The 27,238-nt window shown below is 41.5% G+C and overlaps 1 long non-coding RNA gene across 1 annotated transcript in view; it reads left to right on the top strand.

Moving 5' to 3' along the window:
• Positions 1 to 26,703, top strand: part of LOC144260466 (uncharacterized) — a 237,395-nt gene extending 210,692 nt beyond the window's left edge. The window contains exon 5 of the long non-coding RNA XR_013345022.1: positions 26,659 to 26,703. This is a non-coding gene — a long non-coding RNA (uncharacterized LOC144260466). The remainder of the gene's footprint in view (positions 1 to 26,658) is intronic.
• The last annotated feature ends 535 nt before the right edge of the window (positions 26,704 to 27,238 follow it).

The following is a 27,238-nucleotide window of genomic DNA, read 5'->3' as shown; positions in this document are numbered from 1 at the left end:
ACTAGAATCTTCATTCAGAACTCATTCAAAATCATGTGATATTTGGATTTGAATCCCTGACCTAGTCAAACCACTCTCTACAGCTTTAGCTTCATGTCAGATTCAAAACTGGAAGAGACCGACTAATTAACAGTTCTATTCCAGATTTGATTGAAATCAAGAAACTTAACCAGAACCTTAGTCCTGATCTGGCAAAAACCTGTATCTGAAACTAGATTCAGATGTAAAAAGTGCTCCTTAAGCAAGCTCACCTCTAAAAAAAGCTGCACTTGAGCATCCATATCAGGTAACTGCGCACACTATTAGTTGCTAGGGCCCTGATTCAGTATGCTTTTGACATGTGAATAGTTCCATTGTTCAAACCCAAGTTTTCTTAAAGTAGACATACTGTTAAGAATCTTGCTGATCTGGGGCGTACATGAAGAACTACATTTTAATGTATATGGCCTGTTTGCATGTGCAAATCAGGTAATTGCACACCAAACTACACATCTCTACATGCAATTACCTAGTTTACCTGTTTATAGGGATGGGCTTACAAGTAATGAGCCCCTTTGGAAATGTGGTGCTTTGTGTGTAGCAGAGGTGCAGGTGAGACCTCTTGCAGCCTTTCTATTCCATCAGAGTGGCCAGAGCAAACTATGTAAACATCCATGAAACACGGGTGCTTTTTAAAAGTTGAGAACAGAACCTTAGTACAGCCATGAAAAAACCCATGATACTTAGCACTTTTCAATTGTATGAAAGAATTGCTGGCCCTATTTTTAAACATGGGAAAACTTAGGTATAATGAGGGTGACGTCTTATGTGCAATGTACTGAGCACTGTGTTGGAAATGCAAGCTATACTTTTAAGAATGTGTAGGGGTATAATGGAGGGGGTGTTCCTGGTCCTACTTGCAGGCTCAGAGGCTCTGTAGGGAAGCCTGCAATCAGAGTCAGTCTGGAAGAAGACAGCTTAGAACAAGGTTATGCCTCTCTGCTTTAGGGAGCAGCCTGCTTTGCTTCTCTCTGGTTTTGGTTACTGTTATCATTATGGATATTATGAATAAAAGTAGTATTATGTTACAGACTTTCAGCAAGAGTATTTGATGTTTTTATCTAACTTCTCTGTTTGTCTGCTGTAAACATAACACCATGTTACAGAGAAAATTAGTGGCAGAGTGAGGAACAGAAAATAAGTCTCCTCACTTCTACTCTAGCACTGCTTCTAGTCTAGCACTACTCTGCTTCCAGTTGAGGGAGAAATTGGGTTGGAAATACTGGAAGAAGAAAAAGGGTTTCTTGTGAGATTTCTGCTCTTTCTTAACTATGGATAGATCAGAGATACAAGAAGAATAGACTTTCTTGTAGTATTTCCACTTCGGGTCTTAACAAAATATGCACAAGTGCTCATGAAAATAGGAATAGCCAAACAAACAAAAAATTCCCAACACATAAAAATGAACCATATTTCTTATGAACTTCAAAAAGGATCATTTTGATTTTGGATAATGTTTTGAGTCAGCTTTAGGTTAACTGGAACTCCATTTTTAGCAACTACTGACTGCAGGTTCTGGAAATCCCCACATTAATTAGACAGAGAGAAATCCTAGAATTGTGAGGATGTGCTATATAATTATGTGAGAGAGCCCCCTCCCCCTTTGTTTTTTTTAAGTTTTCAAAGTTCACAAGTTTAGCAGGACAGGTTTAAATAAAGTGCATGATTCCAACTCTCTGCAAATCAAACAATTTAAACCGGCCCCAACACCCAACCACTCACAATCAAACATGATGTTTTATATGGGTCAACAAAAGTCTTTCTCTGATTCCTCTCCTTGCCCAGTCTTTGAATAGATAAATGTCCAAAAGAGATACAACACTTAAAAGATCTGGTTTTGTTCCTGTGTTTTGAAACATCTTCAAAGGACCAAAACACTTGGTCACTAAGTGATACTGAGTTGGTTTGTTTGTTTCTTTCCTACAGAGCTACATTATGCACTGCATCTTCTCCAGTAACTCTCTGATGCTTTCACTTTTTTCTTCCAAGCTACACCAAGAAAGTCATCTCTGTCATTTTTATAGTTCCTGGAATTTTAAGCACACTGACAAAGGTTGTTTTTTGTTTGCCTTTTTTGTCACCACTACCCCAGAGCTGTTTCACATAGCCTGTAGCATGGAAGATCATTTTATTCCCTTGCCTTCTATTTTATATCTTGCAGTTCAACAATTGTATAGGATTTGTTAGAAGTAGTCACCTTTCTGGGGGGCTCTATTGCAGAGCCTTAATTTAATTGTAAATGTTTTATATGTTTTAAAAAAAATAGTTGATGCAATCGTAGGTGGGGTTGATGAAGGAGAACATCCAAAACCATAGAAAAATGGATTTTTGAATAACTGGCATAAAGGCATGTATTTGTGGGGAAACAGCATTTTGATGAAACTGGAGGATCAGTGTATAATGTGTATTAACTGCAAGGGGACATGGCTAAGGCTGTGACCACCCAGTGGTTAATCAATAAGGCAGTTGGTGGAGGTGGCTAAATTAGCTGGAGTTGGGAATAATAGGGTTTCAATGTAATTAAATTAGTACAGCATATAATATTCTGAAATAGGAGGTGGTCAAGGTCCTTCTGCCTCTCTAAGATGTGTTTCTACCCTGCAGTGATTTTTTTATCACCTTTTAAGTACTGGTCTCCTTTTGAATGTATTCAGTTGCAGCTTCTATGCTGCCTTTGATAACTGGTTCCACATATTAACACTTTGTATCATTTCTCTAAAACTCCTTTTGAAAGCAGATTTCTTTTCCCAGCTAATCTAAGAAATAACATAAAGCCTCAAAGCCTCAATGAGATGCTTCTGGGCTACAAACGGCGCAAAACTTCTCTCGCAAGCCAGGAATGAAAGGTATGTGACACCTAATTTAATGAAGTACATACGAGAGATCATGATTTATGTCCCAGTGCTTTTTAAACTGCCATCTCCCAAATAGTTCTAGAATGCAATTGATTTCTTGCACTATCCAGGCTCGTGTACTTGATGATATCACAGCCATTCAGTGATGCAAGGATGAGCTCATTCACAGCCATTCCGTGATGCAAGGATGAGCTCATTCAGACTTCTTCAGTCCATGCAGAAAAAATAATGAACATTCCCCTGTGCATGTGTTGCTAACTGCATAAAAAGTCCATTTGCTCTGAAAAGTCCAGCTACAGGGTGTGTGTGGTGTGTTGTGTTGTGTGTGCGTGTTTTTTGTTAAGCTGGGCTTTTGATTTGGAGAAGATGAGAGGAACCACAAAGACGCCTGTGAACACACCAGTAACCAGCTAGTGTAGTAATGAGTGTTCTCTCCATAGAACTTCTCCTCTTCAGGTATTGTGAATCTTGAAAGAAACTTGTATTTGCATGAGCGCTAAAGACCAGAGCTCTTTCCTGTCCCTCTCTCATTCCCCACACATCATTTCCCGAAATGCCTGGCCAACAAAATGAGGTCTGCTTTAAAGGAATAGTCTTGGCCATTAATTGAGACACAAAGTGTGGTGTGTTCACTGGTTATTGGGGCTAATTAGCCTAATTCTTTCCCTCTAATTTCTTCATAAACACAAATGCCTAGGAAGACAAAGCTGAGCTAACAATTTAGTCCAGGACTCTATTCATGTTCTCAGGTTTCGTTGCATTTTGCACAGTTTTGTTGTATCAACCAGGCAAGGTACTAACAAGCTTCAACAGGACTTTATTTTCAAAGTGGAAACCTCTTTACCAAGCTGCTGCTGCACCTTCTGTAGCTTTCTCCCAGCCTCTCAACTCCTCCCCCCTCCTTCCTGTTTCCTGTCCTTTCAGACTCCCAACAGCCAGTGCTCCCAATTCTAACAATTACAAGCAACATCTAAACACACATTCTCTCCTCTCTTAAGAAACTCTCCCAATTAAAATAAACATTATTGTTTTAACCACAGAAACAAATACGAAACAAGACACTATACTGTTGGCAGAAATATTACACTGAAAACACTGTAGATACTACATAACATAGTCTCGTGTCCAGACAGGTGGTCATCTGGGTCTGACAGGCCGTTTCTCAAGCCCCGGTTTCAGTGCAATGTCTTGTTGTGTTGGTGAAGTCATCCAATGCAGACTGGGTGTTGGCAAAATCTCCTTTGGTGAATACGCAGGTGCAAGATAAGAAGCATTCCATACCTGCGCATCAGAAAGTAGATAGGTATAAGGTCCCTTCTTCACTGTGATTTTTAGGGAGCTGTGAATTTATGGTCCCCTTTGCGTAAAATTCCAGGTTTTCGTATTCTAACGAAGGAACCACACTTAAACTTTCGTTCCTTAGCACCCCGCCGCTTTTCTGTGAAAGCCTTAGACTTTGCTTGGTTCTGTTCAACTGTTTTTCTCACATCATCCTCATTTGGGGCATCAGGTCATGCCTTTAACAATCCAGCGATGTTCAGTTTAGTATTCATCTGTTTCCCATGCAGTAACTCTGCGGGTGATCTTTGCGTTGTGGCATGTCGTGTAGCCCGGTATGCTTGCAAGAAATCAGTAGTGAAGGGTATCCAAAATCGCCCTTCCAGTTTAGCCATTTGCAAACTCTCTTTCAAACTTCTGTTAAACTGTTCGATTTCCCCATTGGCTTGAGGGTAATATAGGGATGACCTTCTGTGTAAAATGTTTCCTGGAGTTTGAAACTTTTCTGGCACAGAGGAAGTAAATTGACTACCATTATTTGAAACCAGTTCTTTGGGGTTACCTTCCCTCCTAAACACTGAAGAGAGGAACTTAATTACTGTAGCAGAAGAGATTTGCGATGTAAACGCTACCTCAGGCCATTTACTGAAACAGTCTATTAAAGTGATGGCATAATGGCAGTCAGTTGGAGCAGTATCAAAGGGTCCTACAATATCAATCGCCACTTTTTCCCATGCAGATTCAGGAAGAGGAACAGGCTGTAATGGAGAGGTATATGTCACTGCTGTCTTATCATGCATTTGGCAAGTGACCCAGTATTTTATGAGTGCTTCAGATTGAGAGTCCATCCCTGGCCACCAATACAGATCCCGTAGTCGTTGTTTGGTTCGGACAATTCCTTGATGAGTGTCATGTGCCAGGTGTGTGTTTTGACTGTAATTCCTCTGGCACAAGGAGCTGGTGTGTACCTCGTAGCACACAGCCATCAAAGAAAGAAAGTTCATCCCGAACTCAAAACTGGGTCAAGGTTTTTAGGGTGACTGGGCCATCTCTTTTTCAGAAATTCCCATAGTTTTTGTTGAATTGGACATGCTGAACAAGCAGCTTGAAATTATTCTCTTGTAATTGCAGTGAGAGTGCTTGTAATAAGTGCAACCACTACATCCTTATCCTCCGGTGGACCATCTGATGAAGGCAAAGGCAGGCGAAAAAGGCAATCAGTGACCACATTTTGGTGGTTTTTCATTAGTTTTCCTCTTGCAATTGTGTGTCTGAAGTGGTAGTGAACTTTCCTGCAAAGGAGTCACAGCCTGGACTGTGCCTCCTGTATCCATGCTCATTATTTTGGCTTCAGCTGTAGCTGACTCAATTTGAGTAGCAATGGTTATTGCTTTTCTAGTGCAAGCTGTGGTTCTAGAGTAAGCATTCTCTTACATGAAGCATGGTTGTTTTCTCAATGAGCTGGTCTCTAATCATCTCATCTGCCATATTCCCAAACTCACAAATTACAATCAAACTCCTCAGGGAAGCAATATACTGCATTATAGTTTCCCCTGGTTTCTGCTCACGCTGGCGAAATCTGTAATGATTAGCTACTACATTCACTTTTGGCACAAAAAAAATTCTTTAATGCAGTGAGTGCAGTCTCATATTTATCATCTGCAAGGGGAAAAGTGTAAAATATACTCTGCCCTTCTGCTCCAAGGCAGTGGATTAGCAGAGAATGCTTTCTTACTTCAGAAAGCTCTGTAGCACTGATTGCAAGCAAATAAGTCTCAAACATACGGATCCAGGTAGCAAAAGCAATTGGAGGCTCACCTGGGCTTTGCAGAAAGGGTGCAGGTGGGTTCAGAGGCAGAAGATCCATCCTCGTCGCCAAAAGGTTGTATCAACAAGGCAAGGTACTAACAAGCTTCAACAGGACTCTATTGGGTTGTGAATTCAATCCTTGAGGGGGCCATTTGGGATCTGGGGCAAGGCCGCTGCTTGCACAGGCTGAATCTGGGATTGGAAGGACACACGCTGTGTACAGAATGTAGCAGACGCTATCCCCGTGTACCTTCCCCTACCGGCCCCAGAGGCGTTCTGCTTGCAGGGAAAATAGTCTCCTCCAGCTGCTATTGCTGCTGCTGGTGTGGCTCAACTCTCCACTCCCTCAGCACTGCAGCAGTGGCTACTACCGCCATAATCTGCCCCCCATTTTGCTGAGGACCAAATGCAATACTAGGAATCTGCCGTATCTGAAAAGAACAGGGTCTGAGTAGCGGATATTTTTGACATGTGATACAATATGCAAATGTACAAACATGCTCTTGTTGCTCTGTCTGGTGTATGGAACACTCTTTACATGAGATTCCTGGATCAGCCAGGCCATAACAATCTGTATGGTGTTTTATGGACTAGTGTGACTTTTGTGGGTTATTATTTCTGGCTTAAGCAGCTCACAAGCAATCTCCCCAGTAAGAGAGAGGGGCAGCCTGAGTCTCCTATTGTCCATTTTCAAAAGAGCTAGATTTTTTTGGTCTGAAAATGCCAGCTGCCACCTGCTTTAGGTTTAACTTTCTGCTTGAGTGATAATATATTATTTGACATATCTTCTGCATTTTAATTGGGGCTGCAGTCAGGGTTAAAAATCATTTTGGAAACATTTTAAGATAAAGGTCTTTTGTTGTAAAGACTCAAACAGTGAAGACGTAAGCAATCTTACTACAGGGATGGTCTCATTAAAGAGTTCTTTCATGGCATTACACTTATTGAACCTTAGCATATAGCTTACAGTACACCTGGGTGATTATTTTGTAGGGACAAAACTCTTTTGTTACTAATTTCCTCATCTCATATAGACAGGTGTTAGCTTTGCCCTCCCCATGTGTGGTCAGTAGGATCACATCCAGGTTTGCTATTGAAAAATGATTCCATTGATTTGGGAAACCTCTGCTCTTGTCTATTGTAACTGAGTTTCTGTAGCAAATTATAATCCTGTGGAGTTGCAAATGGAGAACGCAGCAGCTGTTTGATAGCAATAGGCCCTTTAGTTATCAAAATGCTATCACATTACTTAATCCACTGACACTGTTTCTTTATTTACAATGCTGAAACTGTCATTTTTTTCCAAAGGAAAAGTGGACTGAGGTGAACAGTGATGCTTTGTTGCTGAGGATAAGGACAGAAGGATAGGCGTTTATCAGAGGAGGAAGAGCCACATTTGTTAACATCATGCTTCACTGTCCCAGGGATCTAGCTCATGCAGAATATGAACAATGGGGCTAAATACAATGCTTAAACATGCATATTAAACCCCTGTCAGCAGCTACAATTATTAAATAACACCAGGATCTCCCCTAATCTTCCTCTGAAACAGTTTGAATTGGGTGCCAGCCTAATGTCTGTGGGAAGATTATTTCAATCCCTTGGGAAAAAGAGATCCTCCATAAGAAGTTAATACCCTTGGGACAGTACATTGGAAAGCTGCATTTGATCTCCCCTGACAAATATGACAGCATATTATGTCTGAGAAGGTCCCATCAGTAAAAGGTAGGTTATGCCACCCACAGCATGAAAGACTAAGACTCCCCAATTCCAGCTAACTCAAAAGCTGATAGTATTAGCCTGTTGGCATCAGTGTCACTATCTTGTATTCACTGAATATAACATTTCCATAAACTATATACCTAATTAAAACACGTGGCATAATGTCACTACCATGACATTATGCCACTTCTGGAGATTACAGGGAGAAGGGGAATCCTGTCCAAAGATACTGTGTTCCTCAGCCCCTACTGCAATGAATAGAGCCACGGAATTGCACAGAATGGATTTTCTTGGCTTGTTAAAGGTCTCCCTAAACAAAACAAAACAAAAATAAATCTCCTCTACATACTAAGCTGCATGGTATAGGGTTTATACACAGTGCCTCAAATAGATGGGTACATAAACTGAGTTTGGAATTTGGGATTGTATGAAGTCTATGGGCCTGATTCTTCTCCACAGTTTTACATTGATTCAACTCTGGTTTCAATGTAGTTGCTCCGCTTTATATCTGTGTAAATGACAGTAGAACTCTATCCATTATGTGCTTATTTGACTGACGAAACAAGTATTTCAGATTACTCTTTGCACTGTAGAAGCAATAACAGTCTGTTGTGGAGATGTAAGGACCATGGCTGCAGCATAATCTCCTACACTGACTATAACTTGGCTTAGACCCATCAACATAGACAGCACCAGTTGCATTATAAGACCTTTTAACATGATCTCCAACAAGGTAAACTTCACCTTTTTAGTGAAGTTGTTCCCTAAACCTGACCAGCTTAGTGATAGAGTGGACAGAGCTTAGTGACTGACTGTTTTCAGTGGCACTGGTTCAGTGTGATTGGGAAGGGGATAGAGAAGGGTTATTGGCAAGGGGAAGGCTCAATCAGGGCAGAAAAAATGTGGGTCAGAAAAAGGTGCTCCTTCAGAGGTCCTGCTGAATTCTGAAGGGAGGTCGTGTCATTTTTATACAACATCTCCTCTGATCAGTAGACCTGTGCTGAGAAGCTGGTATTCTACAGTAGCTTGAGGCAAACTGAGATGCGGAGGCAGAAGGGGGGACCAGTGTCTTGCAAATCCCTGACTACCTTGGACATCTGGTCCTCCTACAGAGGGATATTTCAACAGCTCGTTTTTTGTTAGTGAGATTGGATTGTGTACCCAAGTCAAAGATCTTATCACAAACCCATATTGGTGGTGGTTCCAATTACAATGATGAATCTGAAAAAGCCTTCAATAGAACACTAAAGGTGTTAGCTAGTACTGAATGGCCACCTCCTGTTTCTATATACAACACTGTCTAAATCTGTCATGATGTTATAGGCTTTAAACCAGACTGCAAGTCAACAATAACAGTATTTCAAAATCTCTCACTGTGCAAGTTTTTCTGCATTTGTTCCTGATGTGTACTGTAAATAAGATACCTGATTCTCCGCTCCTACCATTATTATACCAGTGGAACTTCATGGACTTCTGTTTTAAACTGGTATAAGAGAGTCAGGGCTACCGGACTAGTCCCCAGAAATCTGTGCCAGCAATAACCAGCATGGAACCTGGTGCAGAGCTCTTGCCAGCAGAAGGTGGGAGCAACACAAGGTATCCACAGCATCCCCTCTGCTTGGGGAAGTGAAGCTAATGTAGCTCAAAAAGTGGGCATTGCTGGTGGTGGATAGTGTAATTTGGGCAGCTGATGACTGCTGATTCTTTCATGACCCTCTGCTAGTGGGAGTTCCTAGGAAGTCCTCAACCAACAGAATTTCTCAGCATAGCTTCTTGCCCTTCCTTAGGTCAAACTCCTCAGCGTGCAGCAGGCCAGGCTTTGCACATCTCTATTTTGACATGACCTGGGGTGTGACAGCACTTCCTGACTGGAGCAAGCCTAGGTTTGCTCTCTTTCAGGATGATTTCTTCAGTCACTGGCTGCCACACAAAAGATGCAAGATATAGAAGTAGGTACAAGAGGCTGAATTCCACTTGCATTTACACCTGTAAATTTTCCACTAAATTAATGGAGTTATTCCAGACATACACCAGTGTAATTTAGCACTATATCTGACTCGGGAGCTTCAGCAAAAAAATCTGTGGGGCTAGCTCATTCAGTTATCTCCTTGTGTGAGAAGTACCAATACCCTCACCATGTAATCACTTGAGGTCTGTCAATTGAAAAACAACCCCTTACACAAAAACAACTGTACCTTAGGGTTTGGGGATCTGTCAAGCCCACTGTGATTCTGTGTGGGTAGGTCAAGCTCAATGATTTTCTGTCCTTTTATTCTTCAACATACAAATAAGTTCTGCTGCAGATATTGTTGATATGGCTGCAAGTGGAAGCGGTGTAGCTGGTGTTTGTCACAGAACTGTGCATTGGTAAAGCAAGTCCAGTACTTCCTTGAGTCCTGTGCAGTTCCTTGGTGTGAACCTTTCTTTCTTTTCTCTTGCATCAAATATAAGCCTGCTAGCTTTGAATTCTGTTGCAGACCTGTCTTCTATGCGTTGAGTGATAAATAAGGGAATGCATTCCCTCTTCAGAAGTCTGTATGCTAGGTCATAATGTGTCCACTGATCTTATCTCCTTATCACTTTATCTGAATGGTGCAGTATCTAGTGCAGAGGTGGGCAAACTTTTTCGCCCGAGGGCCACATCGGGGTTGCAAAACTGTATGGAGGGCTGAGTAGGGAAGGCTGTGCCTCCCTAAACAGCCTGGCTTCCGCCCCCTGACTGCCCCCCTCAGACCTCCCGACCCATCCAACCCCGCCCTGCTCCTTGTCCCCTGATTGCCCCCTCCCGGGACCCCCTACCCCTAACCACCCCCTATCCACACCCTCATCCCCCGGGATTCCCACGCCTATTCAACTACCCTGTTCCCCTGACCGCCTCTGCTCCCTGTTCCCTCAACCCCGTCCACACCCCCGCCCCATATCCAACTCCCCTGCCCCCTTACCATGCCGCTCAGAGCGGCAGGAGCTCCCAGCCCCGACGCCCAGCCCGAGCCTGCTGCATTGCCCGGCCGGAGCGGTGGGCCAGAGCGCTGGCAGCGAGGTGAGCTGCGGGGGAGGGGGGACAGCAGGGGAGGGGCCGGGGGCTAGCTGCCCTGGCCGGGAGCTCATGGGCCGGGCAGGATGGTCCCTCAGGCCATAGTTTGCCCACCTCTGATCTAGTGGAAACAAATAAACATCACCCAAGAATATTGTACTGGAGACTTCCTGATTGCAATTCCCTTCAGATCTTGTATTTTACAGATATGTCCAGACCTCAGACTTGTAGTGTAATGCCAGTATAAAATGTAGAGAAGAGGAAACACAGGTTAAGTGGTGGCGTGTCCCACTGTTCACCCTTGCCATTGGGTCCAACAGTTTCACATCTAGTGAATTCATTGGTAGAGCTGGCTGGAGGCTGACAATTCCATTTCATGATACCTTGTGAAGCTTCATTCATGAATGTAATGGGCCTGTAGATACTCAGCTAGAAGACAGTTTAGAATCGCAAAGTATTTGTATGATAGAAACTTCTAGTATTTGTAGAACCTTCAACCTCTTCCAAAGTGAAAGGTGAATTATCTGCCTATATAACAAAGATCTTCTTTGATCAATAAACTGACTGTACCATATGGCAGACTGTACTGATGTGCTTTCATTTTAGAGACTACAGTCTACTGCTGTCCATGATGAAGTTGAAATTATCTAATTTATTTCTCTCCATTAAAACAGTTTTTAAAAGCACTAAGCTTAACTAGCTTCCAGTTTAACTCTGGGGACTGAGGAGGGGAGGGGCCAAATTATCTACTGACATAAACTGGTGGCAGAACTTCACTGAAGCCAGTGGAGCTGAGCCAAAATCCGGTGTAATTTGGTCCAATGTGTTCCAGGCTTGTGGGCCAGCCATTTACAGTCAATGAGAGAACAAGCTGATCCTTCAAACAAACCAACCCCAGCAATTGTCTGTTTTTAGGAGTTGGATAATATTTGATGTCAACACTTCCAACAGTTAATAATAAATCAATAAAGTGAACATAAAATATTGAAAAGAGTGAATAATTTATTAATCCAGCATGCAGCTGCTAAAGCTAGGGATAGGTTATTGACCTGGATGCATGGGGTCTAAGCGATAATTTCCTGGCACTGCAGCGAAACCGTTGCTTGACTCCAGAATGAGAATAATTTAGTGACTGAGGGGAATTGTAGATGAGCTCACCCTCACTTAATCGGCAAAGGAAAGATCAATATGCAGGACATACTATCTTTCTTGTTGTTGACTAACATAGATTTGTATGATACACTCCTACAGGCAGCTTGTAACGAATAAACTTTCTTGCAGACATATGTATTGGGTATCTTTTCCCTTTTTTACTAGTGATAATATAAGGCTAATAAAGTTGAAAGGCCATTAAATCTTTCATTTCTGTTTGGCGACTGCATGAGATGGGTCAAACATTCAGATGCATAACATAAAATGCAAGCTTTATATAAGCGATTGGGAGTCCATAAAAATTTAAATCCTTTTAGTCAGCTATGATTCTGATTACTCTTTATTTCTCCTAGGCAGGAATAGCTTTTAGATTCTTGTATATAAAGAACATGTGGTTCTTTAATTCAAATTAATGTTTTCAATAAAATAAAGGGATACAATTACTTTAGTTTATGGTCTGTATTACTCATGTAATATAAATAAACATTGATTATGTCTTAGAGTCACGGAACTCCTTTGGCTTGGTCTACAACTGCATTTCAATTACTTTTAAATAAACCACCCTTTTTGGTTGCCCTTCTGGATTGGCAGTAGTGCTGCTTCTTCTGGTGTAGGAGATGTTGACTGACAAACGGCTTATCCTGGCTTGCTCCCTTTTAGGCCAGTGAGGTGGTGCCTGAAAGCCATGAAGATTGCTGACATCTGTCTTTGCCATATTGTTCATTAAAGGCCTGATCCAAAGCCTTCTGAAGTCAAGGGTTTTTCCATTGACTGCAATTAGCTTTGGATCAGGCCCAAAGTTTGAATTGACATTTGGTCACTTGTCCGTTCTCATAGACTAGAGATGTACACACTCTTCACATCCATATATTAAAAATTGGTGTTCCCCAGAATGAAACCAAACCAAATCTGGACTGGTCTTTGATTGAGGCCAGTAGTGAACATGGAAAACATACATTGAGCTGCCATGTATTTCTGAAGTCATATGCAAGTGTAAATACAATCAAAGGAATAAGGTTTAATGGTGCTGGGATTTCACCCTTGATTGTTTACCAATGTAGTCTATCCCATACTTAATTTGGTACTTAGGGCAAGAATCCTCAAAGATGTATACATCTGGTGCATTGCCTTTATTTAACCTACATGAAGGGCACTGCAATCCTATATAATCCTGGGCCAGGACATTTGGATCTAGATCTGAATTTTTAATCCCCACTTTGGGCATATCCAGATCTGGGGTATTGGTTTGGCGTATTGGAGCCATAAAAGTCAATTATGGAGTTAAATTACAGACGCAGGTCTGTAGTCAGTGTATATAATGTCACTGTCTGCTAAGCAGTGGTCCTCAAACTTCTAGTTAAAAAGGTTTCCTTTCTGTAGTTTGCTGCACACAGGTATACAGCATGATAGCCAAGAGTCCAGCCAGTACCCTTATCGTCCGCAGGCAGCTGTTCTGCCAGGGTGAGCTATTGTAAAAGGAAATCTCACAGGTACTAGGGTAAGCTTTTCTCAGCTGGAAGCTGATCCAGCTTTCTGTTGCCAAATGCTGTGTCAGCCAATTCACTTAGACTTATCCAATTACACACAAGTTGTTTATACATACAGCATTCAACACTTTCAGTAAGTTTTTCTGTGATTGTGATGCATTTAATGCTTAGTGATACAGTGAGACTAATAGGACAAAGAGGCTCACACAGAAATCTGAGTGGTGCAGGCAGCACTAAGTTACAGGCATCATCGTTTTTAGAAGACTTTGAAGAGGAAAACAAGTGTTTTCGGATTTGTTTCCCCCTATACACCTATGTAACACTTACTAGTTTTAATGAGTAGCCCAAATCAATGCTCCTTTTGTGGGGGGCTTCCGAAAATTTGCAGATGGCCTTCTAGCTCAGGGGAAAAGAGCTGAACAAAGCATGGGTAGTTTGAAATTCAGATCTGAATCTGAATTTCTTGTGTCAGGTCTGTCTCTAATTATTTCTGGTGGAAGTTTATATTTATGTACTCGAGGGACGGAGGGAAATCCTCCTTGCCAACCGTGGCAATGATTTTAGGCCCTTTTTTGGGTTTTTTTGGTTTGGTTCAAGCATGCGTGTGTATACAAACTCTAGGTAATTTTATTGAGGAGATTGCATTCTGTGTGTACCTCATTTAAACTGCATGAAATGCCAACACTCTCAGGGTATAAGTAACAAGGGGAAATAGAATCTCTTATATTGCTTTCTGAGAACATAAATTGCCCCAAAATTTAGTTTTATATTTTAAGCACACTCAGATGGAATAGTAACTTGGATTACAGAGATATACTTAACCTTACAGGCTGGAGGAGTATCTTAAAAAAAATTGTTAAGACGTATATCAAGTAGAGGATGATTATAGGAAGAAGGGATCTGGGCTGAGCAAATGTAAACTTGCACAAACCTGTCAGAAATCTGTTTTATTGTCTGATGTATTATACTACTGTGATTAATGTGAAATGGAACTACATTATTGTGTGTGATATGTATGCAAGTTGCAGATCCGTTAAGAATAGTCCTTATGTGATTTATTTGTATTAATGTCCTATAAAATGCTAAAAATAGATGTAATGTTAAAAGTGAGGTGCATTCCAATAAAAACAAGGAAATTATGAGTTTAACTCATTCTCAAATGACTGAGATATTGCAGCACCTACACTGAATGATCTTATGTATAGTAGGCTATATTTTCAAAAGTGCACAGCTGTGGGTGCAGTTTTCCATATGAAAATGTTGTAATATCCAGCTTTCTGCAGCAACACATTTGGGAATGTATACGCGCACACATTTGTATCCAATCCACATATTTGCACAGCTTAAAATTTAGATGTGGAAGACTGCTCTAAGGATTTTAAAGGCTGGGTTGAGGCCCCTTTTAAAATTTGTTCTAATGGGTATTCAAGTAAAATCATTTGGTGTGCAAAAAGTACTCTATTTCTCCACACCTAAAAGAACAAACCACTTATTTCATGCAGAAAACCGCCTTTTGAGGTAATCCGTAAAACAGAGCAAAAGTTAGATGCTGTTTGTGAGTACCTGACAAACACCAATGAACATATTCTTACACCCTTTTGAGAGGTAGAGAAGTGTTATCATTCTCATTTTATATATTATCACAATACATTCACAAATGGCCCATGCTCATTATTTTAGGGCGCTTTTTTTTTTTTAAGAGCTCTGTTTGGATGGCATCTGGCCACATTTGTGCCGTGAACTGCTTTTGTATAACGGTCTCGGGTTCTCTTATTAATGTTCTCCTTGCAGCAGAAAACCAGAACTCTCCAATATTGAATTATATACGCAGAATCCATTGTAGTACACAGCTGCTACAAGAATAGCCACAACAGAGGAAAGCAGGCTGTTCAGCTGCTTCATGCAGTGCAGACTTCAATACAGTACATGGAAAAGGTCTGTGCTTGAGCCAAGGTGTAAAATCATTACAAAGCACTTTTGCTAAGTGTTTTAATGTAAGGGGGAGCTATACTGTCCAAAGCCTTTCCTCTAGAAGACTTAAAATGTGACAGCAGTTTAATGAGAAACTAAACCAGTAAATCCTCACCCCGTAATATTCTGAATCTCACATTGCCATCACTAGAGCATGGCCCCTCTGACCATTGCTGGGTAGGATCATAATCCATTGGAATAGATGGATACGGACAACTGCAACATCTGCAGGGGGGAGGGATAGCTCAGTGGTTTGAGCATTGGCCTGCTAAACCCAGGGTTGTGACTTCAATCCTTGAGGGGGCCATTTAGGGATCTGGGGCAAAAACTGGGAATTGATCCTGCTTTGAGCAGGGGGTTGGACTAGATGATCTCCTGAGGTCCCTTCCAACCCTGATATTCTATGATTCTTAAACAAAGCTATTGATGAAGGTCGTACAAGTTGGCAGACTAACTTCTACCAAGCATCCAAAACTTTACTAAATACATGTTTAACGTAGTCCATTATCAGAAAGTTAGCGAGTTAGTTTTATATTACTAAAGTGATAGTTAGTAAAATGGTAGACTTGAAGTCTGAATAATTCAAATAAGTAGTGTATAACAAACGTGACTATTGCTAAAATATGTATCTTAAAGAACTGGAAGTCAATCCAAGAATAAACTAAACATTGCTGGGTGGTTTTATGAGATTGAACCATCTAATTGATCTGAGAAAGATCCTGTTTTGGGCAAGAGGAAAATGCTAATACTTGATTTGTTTTTTAATTTCGGGTAATTAACTACTGGAACAATTTATCTAGGGATGTGGTGGATTCTCAATCACTTTACCTTTAAATCAGGATTGGCTGACTTTCTAAAACAGATACTACAGCTCAAACAAAAGGTGAGGGTTTATTGCAGGAATTGCTAGGTGAGGTTCTCTGGCCTCTGTTATGCAGGAGGTCAGACTAGGTTATTGCAGTGGTCCCTTCTGGCTTTTAAATCTATGAATGTCTGGGTAAATAGATTCCCAGGGAGACCTAACAAACTACATAGTCAATAGGTGGAGGCCGAGGTCAGTGTGCAAAACATGCACACTTTCCCCTGAATGCTGATTGTGTGCCCAGTGCAACATCACTGAGACCAATGGAATTGCCAGGGTGTTCACTGGAGTAGAACATGACCCTTTGAGTGCATGTGCACTTGGCAAGTACTGCTGGATACTGGATAACTCTGTATGCTAGTAGGTACTTAGACATTCAGGTGCATTTTGTTGTACAGTTTACTTATGCCACTGTGATAGTAGCATGTGTAAATGCAGATAAATTATGCATGTCTACTGCAGCATGCAATTGTTAACCTCCAGCTGCTGAAAGCTTGCCCTAGTATACATTTCTGGCAGATCTTATATAACTTTTTTCAGGGCTTGCAATAAAAAATGCTTGACATCTATGCAGTGGAGCATGAAATGGTATGGTAAAAATTCCATGACTTTTCAAAAGCATGGATTGCACCATTTTTTCCCATCACTTGTTTGAGAGGTAAAGATTTTCATGCATTTCTAGAATCAAATTTCAGATTAAAAGGACATGCTACAAAGGCAAACAAAATAAATTTCAGAATTTATTTGTCTTCTATTTCTTCCTGTTCCTTTGTCTGTTGCATCAAATTAAGGTGCAGTGCTGAAACCCTTCCTAAGTATTTCTATACCCAAGCATTCAAAAACCATGAGATTTTTAAGAAATACATGTTATGTTCTTCCTTTTTTGTGTTGGAGCCTTTAGGGTTCATATTTTTCAAGTGATTCTTTGCATTCATATGGACTAGAATTTTTTTTTTAAATTAAATGAGATTTATATGAATCCAGGAGCAGGGCCTTCAAGAAAAAAACAAATGCCACAAGAATGACTGTTTCCAATGCTTTTATTCATGCAACTATTCTTGCCAATGTCCCCAGGGGGTTGCATGATTCAGAGTTGTAGGGGTCTCGTCATAAAACTTATGATCAAGATTTTCAAAATCTTTAACACAGCAATAGCCGTAGGCTTATATCTCCAGTTCAGTAATGGCTCATATGAATGTGGTTAGTGAAAGCTATTATGAGTTTGGCAGTCTTTGAAATCAGACCACTTATTCGGGTTCCCTTCAGGATCCTAAATCATGGCCTATATCTGGAAAGTGCGATGCACACACATGATGATGGAGAAAATATCAACAAATCCTACTTGTTTCATAACTTATAGGATATTTCAAATTAAGTCTAAGCTGCTTCTTCTGTGTTTTATATTTTTTTAAAAAAAATCTGAGCCAGATTCTCCATTGCACTTCAGAGCTACTGGTCTGATTACAGAGAGGACTAATGATGGATGTAATTGCCTAGCAGAGAATTTTTCTGGCATAAATCCCGCAAAAGGAGCTCCTATGCCAGCTGTCCCAACCCCCAGTCTGGCATAGGGAATGTGCAAAGAAGAGCTCTGCTCTTCCAAACCTCCTCTAGCATAAAGTCCCTTTAAGATTTAGAGCCAGTGGCATAAATTAGAGTAGTTCCTAGGCTGCTCCAGCTGACACTGGACTAGGCTGGTACAGAGTCAGGGAGCCACAGCCTGCTCCCTGACTAGGATCCCACTCATACCCCTCACTGAGTAGAGCTGTACCACAGGGGAGAGCTGAACTTCTTGGTGTGCCTGTTTGGACCTTAAGCTGTTAAAATGAATGTTTGTTTGGCTTACACTGTCAGTTCTTAACTTGCACATATTGCCTAGAAACACAAAAAGCTTACTGTTTGCAGCAAGGCCACTGGGGAGCTGAGCTAGCCTTCCATCTGGACTGAAACAAGTGAGCTGCTCTGCCCAGATCATATTCTTAAACCAGGAAGCAGGACTGTTTGCTTTTTGAGCTGATCCTTGAGCCTTCTTTACTGGCTCCCTCCCTCATTCTCGCAAAGTGCAGCAAGGTGTTAACTGATCTCGTTCCCCCTGACTGCTGGACCCAGGTGACCTGCCTCAGGTCACATGTGGGACACAGAGCTTTGGGCACACTTTTAATTCAGCTGGGGGAGTTCCAAAACCATTCTGTGCCAAATGGAAAATGAAGCTGTTGTCGGTCCAGGGGCAGCACAGCGTAAGGATAACTGAGCTCCTTCCTACTGCTTCATTCACTTTTAATCTGTAGTCCGTTTATGTTCTTTATTACTGTTGAATGTTTCCAAAAGTTGTGAAAACCCTTGTGCAGTGCCTCTTGGCTTTGGAGCCTGCATCTAGAAAGGAAACTTTATATTTTTATGTCTGCTTGGCTTGGATTTATTCCTCAGAGGGAGAAGCCAGTAATTACTTACTTGGTGGTGATTTCACCTCCTATTATTTATTTATTTATCTAATTTATTTATTTTTCGCATTCATAGAGCAGCTCTTGCAGAACTCAGTGACACAAGCCTTCAGGTAATGCACTGCTAAACTTGGAAGAGCCAGACTTTAACTGAAAGGACTTGTTCAAAGCTGCCTTGGTCTGTCTCACTTCTACTTTTCTCCAGGCCACAGTGAAATATGTGGTCGTGAACACGAGTTGGACATCCGTTGTATTGCACTTTTTAGTCACTAGATAAAATAATGATCCCGTAGGAATTCACAACAAATCTAGAAATTAAGAGAAATTATGTTTAAAATCTTTCTTTTTCTTATTTGAATATACATTATTACCATTTTTCAGGTTGGCAACTAAGCTGATACAGTTGGATGAATATTCTCTGCGTGTTTTCCTGTTTAGCACTGCTCTCTGTTCCACAAGACAGGATGTTGCAGCCAGTCACTGAAAACCCACAACCACTGAGATTTATCTTTCGTTTTTTTTTATTTCCTCTGCTGCATTTACTTCTAGAGGCTTGGGCTAGTGATGGGAAGGCTGATGGGTCAGTCTATTGTGTTGCCTGTGGATCCTGTATATTTTCCCTTCAAGAGGCTGTTTACATTCTGAATCACTTGATGTGCTGTGCATTCTCTTTAAAACTTCAGTCCTCAGTCACTAGGATCAAATACACACAGAGGCCGCAACTGGAGTTCAACTGTGAGGTAGAAGGGGAGTTCTAGTGTGTCTTCTATGAACTTGGCCTCCTTAGTTAAAGTAAATAATGTGGCGATGGTGTTCTTTAAGTTGGAAGACTGGCAGTTTCATAAATCTATGAAAATTCTATGGAGAATCCTGGGCCATTCTAGAGGTACTTATGGAGGGGGTTTGAAAGTCAAAGGTGGCTTCAGGCTACCGTTATGCACCCCGAGTCATGGCCTGTCCCAGCAGTATGCCAAGTCAGTCCTATGTTGCAAGGTATGGACAGTATATGGCTGCCCTAAATTTCACCTTGCTACCCATAGCACCAAGGGATTGTTCCTGCAATTGTGGGATCGTGCACTGAGGACTGCTACGGCAGCTGAATGCCACCCAGGGAAAACTGAGGGAGCCTGATTAATCCAGATTTTCAGCTGTTTATGGAGCACAGTGGTGAATGAGGGCCATTGGGACTCATTCTTTACTAAAATATACCTTGTGTAGTCCTTGCTACCTGTGCTAAGTGGGTGTAGAATGCAACAAACCTTTACAGCCAATTTGTATTACTGTTGCCTAGGATGTAACTGACTCTCCAAAGCCCATTTATAAACCAGTCTGACCGGTAAAAGCATCAATTTGCAGACTGGGATCAATAATGCATGAAGAACTGATTTGTTTGCATATCGTTTGGCTTTGTTTCACTGTTGGATGTTCAAGTTAATAAATATGTTTTCATGTAGGGGAAAAAAAAAATTGGAGTAGGATGCACAGCAGTGCTTCTCACCAGATTCTTCTAAATTTCTGTGTAAGGCACCTCCCATCATGAGTTTTCTATTGTATTTCCCTTTCCCGATCTTGTCACTAGTGGAGATATTTTTAATACATATTTTAAAAATTAATTTTGGGTGCACAGAACAAATACACTGGGGCAGGCAGAAAGCCTGGCCTGGTGGACTGAAATCCCGGAGAGGGGACTTGGAACCTCCAAAGACACCAATCTCTGAAGAACACTCCAGCGTGGTGAGGCAAATGAGACAGGGAATGGCATATATGCATGTTTGGATCTGTACACTGTGCTAGCTAAAATAAACAGTGACTGGTTTTGGAACCCTTTGCTAAGCTTTTGTCTATTTGCTTCCACTATCATGGGCCCCTGAAGAGGTGAACTGTAAGCTGAAGTGCCCACAAGGTAGAGCTCTGGGAAGGGGTATGCTAGGGCAGCTAGCACTAGTTACAGGGCCTAGGAAGTTGGATTGTTGGCTCTCAGTTCTGAGAGGGGTGTGCAAGAAAAAAGTTCTGCATCTCAAAAGTGTGCCATGTGATCCAGAGGAAATGCCTGGATTCTGCTTAGTCTCAGGAAGTTTAAAAGCACATGAGTCCAGCATGTGGGACCCAGACACTGCAGCTTGCCTTTACCAGGGTTCTCTAGTTTTTCATTCCCCCTATGACATTACGCAGGGTACAGTCTGGACTGTTGGACAGCTGTGCCCCCTCAATTCTCCAGTCTAAGTACCTTTTACACTGCTTTGCTGTGAGAAGTACCACTCCTGGCCTGCTCACACACAGCCTGCAGCATGTAAATTGCTCCCAGCTATACAATACTAAAGCCAGCCACTCTTGAATTACATTGCAGAGCAACACCAGCAAATTCCCATTCCCAGACTTCCCCCAGAAATGTACACCTTGTACTGCCCAGCCCTCTCCTCTCTCAAGCTCATGTAAAGTTGGTCCTTTTATGAATAGAAAATCATATGCACAAATCCAGTTATCCCAAATGGAGTTTCCCAAACATTTCAATCCAAACACACTGGTTAGATAAAACAAGTTTAAGTACAGAAAGATAGATTTTATTTTTTTTAATTTTTTTTGACAAGTAATGAAGCATAACAGTCAGAATTGGGTACAAAGAAATAAAATGTAACATGCAACTAATACCTAACTTAACAAGCCAAAGTAAATTCAAGCAAAAGGTGTCTCTCTCGTGACATGCTTCTTACTGGCTGAATTCCATTCATACAGGATCCTTCCCTCAGTCCAAAGCTGTTACTTCATTCCTGAGGTGTTGTGGCTGCTGTGGATGGAGACAAAGGGAGGAATATTTTGGCGAGTCTTCCATTCTTGTACCCTTTCCTCTTTGAGAATCATCTCGAGCTGGGATCAGGGGAGAGAGTCTGTGGAGATAGGAGCCTCCAGCTGTTTCTTTGCCAAATTGTAAATTTCTCACTCACACCCTTTTTTCCTGCCAGAGAATGGCCACTTAACCAGATGGTGGTCCATTTGATTTCATCGACACCTGGCTGCAGTGTCAGTCAGCCTTATGTCTCTGAGGAACTGGTTTGTGGCTTCTTCCCCAGATTTGGAATATATCTTTCTAACATCATATAGTAGAATCTCATAACTTCACATGCAATGTTGCCACACATATGTTACCAGGACAGTCATGATCAGCAAATCATGTTTTCGGATTATATCTTACAAGGCAAAGTTTGTACAGAATTTATCATAGCCTTGAAAAGGGAGTGGACCTAGGGATTCTCTCCCCCTCTGTTACCGAAAGGGGGTAAATAAAGAGAGTGAGAACACTTAGACATCAATCATTCTATTGCCTTCAGCAGCAAAAAGAGTGTGGGGGTGGAGGGACAAAAATCAGAAATCTTTATTTTCAAAAACTGAACTGAAATTTCCTGTCAAAATTTTGTCAAATAGCATTTTCCTTTAAAAGAAACAAAAAAAATTTCATAGTTGACAACCCATTTTTAAGCACGAATTTTGACCAGCTTTAAAAGTGACAAGTCAAACAGTGAATGCTGATTTAGCAAATAATAGAAATAAACAATTTGTAGATACTAACCTATAGGTTGAAGTTTGTTCATGGAAGGCCTAATCCAGCTCCAATTGAAGTCCATGATCTCCTTGAAGTCCAAACTCCCATGGACTTCAGTGTTGCAAGACTGAACCCATAAACGAATATTTGCAGAACATGCCCCCGAAAATTATTAGAAATTAGAGTGGGTTAGTGAATGATTTACAAACAAGGAAAAGGGGCGAAATTCACAACAAATATCACTTACAACAAATATGTCCACAAGCTCTAATCGTTGGTGATAGGAACCATTCTGGAGACTCAACTACAACATTGTTAGTATAAAAACAGCTGAAAACCATCTTTCTCTTGGTCTTGAATGCAGGATGTGAATGCTACTAATTTGAAATTGTGACTCAAGTTCTTACCTGGCAATAAGCCAATTAACTTTTAAACAGATATGTAAATCTTAAAAAAAACTTTCTGAGACCTCTACTTCCATTTTTATTATTTGTTATATTTATTTCCTTTCTATATATAAATGTCCTACAGTGTAACTCATGAAGGAAATTCTCTGAATGAATTCATATTCATTTCTGGCTTGTGGAAGCTGAGTGTTATATTCATGCTTATTTGCATTCACATAGTCCTTTGAGGGTATTTTTGTCTCTTTCAGAAGTTACATTAGATGGCAGATCTGGAGTAGTGATCTGGAACCGCCTGCAGATCTTGTTTCTATTAAACAAGAGGCTTGGTGCTTATCTGGTACCATCATGTTCCACTGCCATGCAAGAGACAGGGAAAAGGACACTGCCTTATTCATAACTCCAGCACCAGAGGTATGGACCATGCTTGATCATTGTGCTGGTCCTTTGCAGTGGGTGAATTTCACCTTGGTATGCCTTCCCCACAGGTGGTATCAATATCCTGTCAGCATATAGCAGGGGAACCAGGGCCTGCAGTTGTCTCTTTCCCTTGCATGATGGAGGGGGTGACTCAGGGAGGGGGGGCCAAGGTCCTCTCGCGCAAGCACCAGATACAATCTGGTTCCATATTTTAAAAAATGTTGTACAGTTGCCTGGCATTAAATCCTCTCAATGCAGCCGAGCTGACAGACTTGCATATGTGCTGTTGAAAGGGCTTCACTGAAATAGAGGGCAGGGGCTGTGTGCACAGGGGGAAGGAGAGAGGGGATGTTAGTTCTGGAGGTGATCTTAGGCAGCCACCACAGGAAACAGCTCCACAGAAACTCCCCCTTTGGCTTCTGACAGCCCTGAAAAATAGCCAGGTTTGAACATATAGCTCTGGGCACGTTTTTCTATTATCATGCTTACTGGCTTAGTTTTTAGTGAGCTATGCACTGCCCTGCCATGATATAACACAGGCTAAACAAACATATTTGAGGGGAAAAGAGGTGTGAGCTGCCAAAACCAGAGTTATTTGCAAATAGGCAAATACATTACCTCACAAATCTCCCTCCATTCTGTAGTGTCTGAGCTGTTTTTCAGCTGGTACAGCCTATATGATAAATGTAAGTGTAGTGTAAATACCATTATAATCTGGAATGTGGGAACCAAGCGGTGTCTTATTTGCTTTCCAAATCTGGTTTTAATTCGTGTGAGAGAGATGTTCAGCTGTATCTTTATTTATTTTTTACATTGCTACTCAAAGTGACAGTAAGAGTGCAGTAATGTACAGGCTGTCTGGCTTGTTACAGGGTCTGTCTTTCTCGCTCTGTTGTCAGAACAAGATCATCCTTAGTCATACATCATCGGATGATCCTGTGGCACGTCTGCATTCTGGGAAGAGGAGGGTTAATGCAGTGAGGGAGCCAACTGAAGTCATGCCATTTTTATGATGAGGTAGGGAAAGTTGCTTCTTGGGCAGCTGGCAGGAGAGTGAGGGAGTGCCAGCTGTTTTAGTGCTTGCTGCTAGAACTTAAGCCTCCCCTGACACTCTATTGCCCCCTGCTCGAGATGTGGAAACAGTTAGTATTATAGGGGCTGTCATGAAAAACAGTCTGTTCAGGCTGAGGATGTGTCAGAAACTGTAGCAATGCCCATTTCTCAGCTGCTAGCCCTGTTAATGCTTCCCCCACCCCACACCTCCTTTGAAAGAGGCTTTGATGTCTTCCTGATCTATGAACCACTGTATGTAGTCTCAGATCCATATGTCTGGATAAATTGTTGCGTGACACTTGGATGGACCCTGGAAGTATAAGATAATCCCTTTTAATTTTTTAAGCTCTATAATAGCTTCATGAGGTATATGCAGGAACTGATTAACTCATGCACTAGCAAAGCAAATGTGGACCCTCTATAAATTTCTATTTAACTGTAGACAAGTACTTATTTCTCTGTGGGCTGCATGGCCCAAACTCCATGGCTACATCCAGAATAAAGAGGTAATGCAGGGATACAGAACATTTTTCTATTTAAAGACAACAGCTTGTTTCACTGTAGCCCGCTGGGTGATTCTTTGCTCGCTTGGACCCCAGATCTAGTGCATTCTTTCATATAATTGAAGTATGGCAGCTGCAGTTGGGTGTATCGGGATACTCATGCAGGATGAGTTCATTGTGTTAACTTCCTTAGTGGGTATAGTCTGTTAGTGTATGTTTGACAACTACTTTGTTGATCTTTCACGAAAGAGGAGTTGCTCATAGAATAATTGAAAACCTTCACAAGTTGATTTGGAGGAGAAGTCAGTAAAAAGCTCCTCGTTTAGGATCATACAGGGGCATGTTTAAGCAGGGAGGTTCCTTGCACTGGCAAAAGGCAGATGGACTAAATGGCCATAATAGGTCTTTTCCGTCTCTGATTTATGAGTTTGTAATTCAAGAGCTGCTTAGGTTGATACATTTTGTGTTTGCCCTCCTCTCTCTGAAATTCAGCTGAAGCTAAATGCAATCCAGCATGGAGCTTGGAGTGCTTTTCTCCCAATATTTATTTGCAGCTACAGCTACCTCAGTTTTAAGACCTTTAACAACACCAACTCAATGTCATAAATATTATACCAGCAACTTCTCTATAGGGAGCTGATGGGCTATACAGTTAATGAAAATTCCTAAAGCAGTGATATGGTGAGATTCCTAAAATGAAATTCAGAAACTGCCACGAGTTCAAGACAAGTTCAGTTTGCAAAGTTTGCCTCTGAGTTTCTCCTCCTGCACTCTTACCTCCCTCCCCTCACCCCCCAGTCCTGAGCTATCTGATTACAGAAATCCACTGCAACATGCATATGTCTTAAGATCTAAAGGCCTGGGTAACACTCTCTAAAGTTTTACGTTATAACTCTGTCAGTTAGGGTATGATTTTTAGTTCACTGAAATAGTTATTGCAGTGAATACCCCAGTGTGGATGCAGTTAACTAATACAAAGATGACTTATCCTGGTATAGCTGTTCCCATCTGGAAAGCGGAACTGTTATGTCAGTATAAAGCAGCTGCATCCCCGCTTAGGGGAAGGTGGGGTTTTTACTGTATGGTATAATTAAAATTGTAGAACTTCCTAATGTAGAAAAGTCCAAAGATAGGCCATGGCCACAACATTAGATTGAAATCCCGATTTCACCTCTTGAAATTCACAGTGCTCTGTGTAGGGTTTTGCCTTGACACAGAGAAAGACACTCATGAAATTTGGAGCCACAGAGGGGTTTGGATTCTGAACCCTTTCAAATTCCAGAGGTGTTTATAGCTAGCGTTTTGGGTCAGGCCCATCTGTCTATGCGCAAGCGTTTTGTACCAGCCTATAGCTGAAGGATGGAGTATCTGCCATTTCTGTGTAAGGTGGACTGGAAAATAGAGAGCTGTGCACTAAATCTGTTTTAGAAATGAGATTCTAAGTGGCCTCCAGGTCATGCCCTTGAGATCCATGTGTCGAGGGAACCTTCTGTATGGGGGTCTCTCTCCTGCAAATTTTGGGATTCACTGGTTTCTCTGGGTAGAACTACAACTCATTCTGGAGGGGCAGAGCGGACCCCAGCTCCTGTGCAATGATTGGGTGCAGAGAGCCTGACTGAATTTTCCTCTTGGCAGGCTAGCTCCCATAGGTATTTCTGGCAGAAGGGGCTCTCTGGGCCTTTGTGACTAGAGGGATGCTAACTGCATGGCCAGATTCAGATATGAGAAGTGACTGAACAGCTTGGTAACCCCACCTAAAAGCAACTGTCCTTTCAGTACATGTCACCGTCGCTCTTCAGATAAACAGAGATAAAATCATAAGAGTGGGGACAATCATGCATGTCTCTACTGGGCCATGAAACTCAGCAATGACTCTATTAAGTTACGGGGAGGACTCAGCCTGAAGAAATGTTCATTAGACAGTAACCTGGTTTAGAAACTTCTCAGGCACGAGGTCGGAGGCATCTCTAGCAGGTGAAATGGATCTGCTATCTGCAAGTTGTTAACGAATCCTTCTCTGCAATGATGTCTTGGGACCTGTTGAAACTAAACTAATAATAATCTTTTTTCTATATTGCTTTTCATCCCAGATTTCAAAGCACTCTACAAATATTATGGACCAAATTATGCCCTCGGATGTGTTGCACGTGGCTTCCACTGTCTTCAGTGGCAGCCTGATTCAGGCATCTAACAGAAGAATTGAGACTTATTTAATCGAACCTCAGAACATCTTGGTAAGGGATCACTTCATTCATTTCTGGGGCAGAGCAGAGAAGCTGTTTAACAATAATAATACCTAACAGTTTTGTGTCAGGAACAGAATAATACCATTTAATTCCTACTACAAAGGCAGGCAGAATTTAATCCCTGTGATTGGAGTAAAAAGAAAAGGAGTACTTGTGGCACCTTAGAGACTAACCAATTTATTTGAGCATGAGCTTTCGTGAGCTACAGCTCACTTCACCAGATGCATACCGTGGAAACTGCAGCAGACTTTATATATACACAGAGAATATGAAACAATACCTCCTCCCATCCCACTGTCCTGCTGGTAATAGCTTATCTAAAGTAATCTTCAGGTTAGGCCATTTCCAGCACAAATCCAGGTTTTCTCACCCTCCACCCCCCCCCACAAATTCACTCTCCTGCTGGTGATAGCCCATCCAAAGT

This window comes from Eretmochelys imbricata, chromosome 2, assembly GCF_965152235.1.
Source record: "Eretmochelys imbricata isolate rEreImb1 chromosome 2, rEreImb1.hap1, whole genome shotgun sequence".
Classification (NCBI taxonomy): Eukaryota; Metazoa; Chordata; order Testudines; family Cheloniidae; genus Eretmochelys; species Eretmochelys imbricata.
The sequence above is the reverse complement of the archived record's forward strand: the minus strand, read 5'-3'. Positions and strand labels throughout refer to the sequence as shown.